General features: G+C 34.5%; 1 non-coding gene across 1 annotated transcript; it reads right to left on the bottom strand.

Annotated features, from left to right (window-relative positions):
- Window positions 1-2,786: 2,786 nt before the first annotated feature.
- LOC121482191 lies at window positions 2,787-2,890 on the bottom strand. The gene has a single exon (XR_005985547.1). It is a non-coding gene; the product is annotated as a U6 spliceosomal RNA (small nuclear RNA).
- Window positions 2,891-5,109: the final 2,219 nt, after the last annotated feature.

Genomic DNA, 5,109 nt, shown 5'->3' with positions numbered 1-5,109 from the left:
AATTGTGCGTCTTCAAAATCTTTTCATGCAGGGGTACATTTAAAGGACTGCAGGCCCTACGGTGAGGAGAAGAGATGAAATGGGAAGCCACTCCAGTTTCTACTCATTTTGATTATTGAAATGGGAGAGATACTTGATTGAGCTATATCAATTCCTTGAAAGCATGAATTATTCCGAGTTTTACATTGATATCTTTCATCAAACTAATTTTAAATATTAATAGCTCAATAATCACTGGATGGATAGATAGAAGTATGTGTTTAGAATAGATGGATTCTAAGTAAACAATGAGTAAAAGCCTATTCTCTACCTCTAAAGGTAGAAACTAGTTTGTGAACAAATTTCTACTGAGCTAAAAAAGTTTTTAAGGCTGGTTCTCAAGTATATTTTGATAGGCAAACAATTGTGGTCATTGAATTGTAGGCAGAATTATATGACTAACTAAAATTAATTTGCAAGGTAGCAGTTTTGTGTTGTTTAGTTTTGTTTCAAAACATAATTTCTTTGCTGAAATTTACTCAGAGGATTAAAGTGAGAAAACTTTATAGATCCAAAGTAGCTTCATAACATGTGAAAAAGATGTCACTAGAGTTTTCCTAAATGTTGAGTATTATTCATTTATTTACTTAGTCAACAAAGTTTATATGAACTTATTTACACTAGCCTCTATTCATACAACAATTTAAAAAAACCTATTGTCTTCTAGGTACATTTCATTTTAAAGTGATTTTGTAACTGAATAATTATGAAACTGGGATTTGCTGGGATAAAATTTGGAATTAAGGACACATCAGAGTTTGCTAGGACAGGTCAGCCAATGCTTCCCCGAGGAAAGACAACATTTAAATGAAGACCTTGACCACAAGGAGTTGGTGTTCACCAGACAGACAATTGAAAATAAGAATTCCAGCCAGGAGTGGGGGTAAGGAGTAATTGTTACTTTCTCACTGTGATGGAAATGCCATGATTCCCGGGAACTGACAAGAAATTTGAGCTTTCAGGAACACAAGACCAATGGAGAAGAGGAAAACAAGGGTCCAAATGCAGTAAAAAGCTAAATGAACAGATTGTGGAAGGCTTCGCTCAGGAGTTTTATTTATGCTAGAAAAAAGGCAATGAATGATTTTATTTATGAGAGTAAATAAAAGTAACATGGTCAGATCTCTGCTTCGGAAAGATAAAACAGTGCAAGAGTAGTGTCAGATCATATGAGCAAAGAATCTTTTCAGAGAGCTCTTAAAACAGTACACATGAAGAATGCTGAGGCTGAATCAAGGCAGGATAAACATGTTTATTTCAATTGCTCTTGTTCTCAATAAAAATGAGAAGTTAGGGGAGATATGAAAGCTTTTGCATTGTGTCTCTCCTAAGTAGGCAAAGTATGACATTCACACTAAAGAATAATTAAACCAGGGATCTCTGGGTGGCTCAGCAGTTTAGCACCTGCCTTCAGCTCAGGGCGTGATCCTGGAGTCCTCAGATTGAGTCCCATATCGGGCTCCCTGCATGGAGCCTGCTTCTCCCTCTGCCTGTGTCTCTGCCTCTCTCTCTCTCTCTCTCTCTCTCTCTCTCTGGTCTCTCATGAGTGAATAAATAAAATCTTAAAAAAAAAAAAGAATAATTAGACTACGGTCTTCCATTTTAATTATGCCGATGTGGAAGCCAGGTTCTTCTACTACATTAGTGATATTGGGCCCCAGATATATCTCTATTTTACAAAAGAATGAACATCAGCAATTCAACTTTTCTAAAGGTGATGTGCTCAATGCCCTTATTATGGGAGAGTGGGGCACCTAATTACATTGATCAAAACAGATACAGTTTCTCTCCTCAGAGATCAGTTGGTACACCTTGACGAGGTAATAACACCTTTTTGTTCCTATTGCCTTTTTCCTCACTAGGTTGGGTTCCTTTGTTTCTGCCAATTCCAAGTGCTCATTCCATGTAGCTCAGCATTGGTCTTATTTCTAAGTGTTTCCAAAGTTTCTGAACAATCTTTAAAGTTTTTGTAATTCTTAATCTTCCCTATCCATCCCCAAATATTCTAATTTTCATGATTATCCGTAATTCAGGATATTTCTTTCTTTGCACAGATTTTACAAGACATAAAAGAGTTCTTACTAATAATGTGTTTCCTTGGCTTAGTCAACAAGTATTTGCGCTGCCCCTCATTCCTTGGTAAAATATCATTTTTGATGTTTAGCATTTATGGACTGCCCATAAAACTTATCAGGAAGGGAAGAATCTCTGAATTTATTGCCCATTCTTACTTTAAAATTGCTATCAATGAAATGAAGTCTTAACTACTAGATTCAGTGCTACCTAATTACCCATTTCTTCATTTTATAACTTTACTACATGTAATTTTATTAATGGAAATTCAAGATATCCTAATTATAATACAACATGTAGAAATGACTATTTTTATATGAAGTAGGCTGAGAATTATAAAAGCATATCAATATATATATTAGTTAACACCCTGCTTATTGTGACTACCATAGTAGATGATGGGCATTTACAGATTTATATACATTTTTTATACTTTTTTTTATTCTATGCAGATAATCCACAAATTCCTCCATAATTAACATTTTCCAAAAATTCTTTGTTTGCTCAATATTTACTTCTATAATCACACTGAGTCAGCGACCCTCAGCATGGAAATATGGTTTCAAATATATGATATCATCTTATTACTTTCTCATTATTATTTTTTAACTAAAGGATAGTTGACACAATGTTACATTAGTTTCAGGTATACAACACAGTAATTGGAAAGTCTAAAAAATTTGGAACACTTCACAAATTTGCATGTCATCCTTGGGCAGGGGCCATGCTAATCTCTGTATCATTCCAATTTTAGAACATGTACTGCTGAACTGAGCACTACTTTCTCATTATTTACTATAAATATGGTGACAGATTTTCTACATGGAAAGTATTCCAAGAAAAGAGAACATGTTATCTGATGTTGAAAGACCCTGAAATAACAAAGACATAAAATGATATACCACAATGAATTGGACAATCAAAATGGGAAATAATGGCAGAAAAGGAAACAAGTGTGCAAGTAGAAGAGAAGACAGGACTAGAAGAATTATCAGGTAATATATATTTTCTGAGGCCCTGGCAACAGCATTTACTACCACTTTATAGGCTAGTTTTTCATTATAGCAAAGATTTTCTGAAAAACCTCATTGCTTCTTTAGAAAAGCATTAAAATATTTAAATAATAGATATTTCATTGGTTAATGTCCAATATTTCCATATAAATACAAAAAATATATGTATATTTTAAAGATTTATTTATTCATGAGAGACAAAGATTGAGAGAAAGAGCCAGAGACAAAGGCAGAGAGGGAGAAGCAGGCGCCTCGCAGGGAGCCTGATGCGGGACTCCATCCCAGATCCCAGGATCACGACCTGAGCCCAAGACACGTACCCAACTGCTGAGCCACCCAGGCGTCCCCCAAAAATATTTTTAAACTTAATTGCTCCATCTATAAATATTTTGCTTCTAACAGTTGTAGTAACCCAAATACCTACTATTTGAATGTTAAAGATCAAATAAGAATTAACATTTTATTTATTTTCCTGGGTATTTAAATATAGTCTAAATAATTTAAGTTAAAAGACATATACTTCCCTTTATTGTGTAAATGTTTTCTTTATTAAAATTTTAAATTTTTGTATAAACTAGATCTTTTCTGAAATATACATTTTTCGTCCATTGTTTTATCTTTGTACCATTTCCATATTGTTTAAGTTAATGTATGAGCTGAATTCCCAGAAAGACAAGCCACTCTTTCTTAAATACTTTTTTGAAATATTCTTATTATTCTCAACATTTAACAAAATTCCTTCTACAAACCCCTCATCACTGCAAATGCTGTCAGCGTTTGAATTGGCCTAGAGTTTTATGTGATATATATCATATATATATAAATATATAATTTTGCAATTTTAAAGACTATGAATATCTGTGAAAAATGTGGTACACATGAGTTTTAAATATGTTTTCGTATATAAAGTGATTGTAATTGCCCTTTGACTTCTTTCTATCTCTGATTGTACCAGTGTCACAATGAACTTAACCTCAAGAGTATATGTAACAGGAACTGTTATTTTCTTAAACCTAATTTCCTACAATACATAAGTGATTTCAAAAAATACAAGCATATTTCTTCAATTTTTCAAATACTTAGCTATTATAATTATGAATTTTAAGTGTAGGACATATATATTTTCTGAGATAAACTTTTTCTATTCTGAATCAATGAATATACTAGAATGTCTCTGAAGTGGTAACTCCCCAAACTTGGCATCTTTATTAGTTTGCATATTTCTAGGCTAAGCTAGCAACTACTTTTTTTTTTTTTTTTTTTGCATTGCTTTGGCACTTTCCAATATGTGGTTTAGAGCATATTTTTTACAGCATTTCTTTTAAAAGATTGTATTTGTTTATTTGAGAAAGAGAGTGCACGGTAGGTGGAGATAGAGTGGGAAAGAGAGATGGAGGGAGAATGGGGAGAGAAAGAGGGAAAAGAATCCCAAGACGACTCTGTGATAAGCATGGAGCCCAGCATGGCTCAATCTCGAGTCTAAGATCATGACCTAAGCCAAAACCAGTCAGCGGCTTAACCAATTGAGCCACCCTGGTGCTTATTTGTATAGCATTTTTGTTTCACGAATCACTCTTAGACATGCTTTCTACAAACAGACTCAGTTCTCTGAAAGAACATTTTTGTGGTTTGGTGGGAGGGGAGTTGTTCTGGATGGCAGTCTAATCCAGGGTGAGCTTTTTTGCTGGAATGTGTTTTGTGTGTGAATATCTACTTATTTTTGAAAAAGCCTCAGACTGAAGTCTGTTTACTTGCTCATTTATTTGTTTTTTAAAAAAGGTTTGGGGGATCATAACTTCCGCACAGCAAAGTCATGGTTCACCACAAAACAGTATCAATACATTGTATTAACCATTTAAAAGGAGTAATCAGGGATGCCTGTGGCTCAGCGGTTGTGTCTGCCTTTGTCTCAGGTCGCGGTGCCAGGGTCCTGGAGTCCTGCATCCAGCTCCCTGCGTGGAGCCTGCTTCTCCCTCTGCCTGTG

The sequence above is a fragment of the Vulpes lagopus genome, chromosome 24, assembly GCF_018345385.1.
Source record: "Vulpes lagopus strain Blue_001 chromosome 24, ASM1834538v1, whole genome shotgun sequence".
Classification (NCBI taxonomy): domain Eukaryota; kingdom Metazoa; phylum Chordata; class Mammalia; order Carnivora; family Canidae; genus Vulpes; species Vulpes lagopus.
This window is presented reverse-complemented; position numbering and strand designations above follow the sequence as displayed.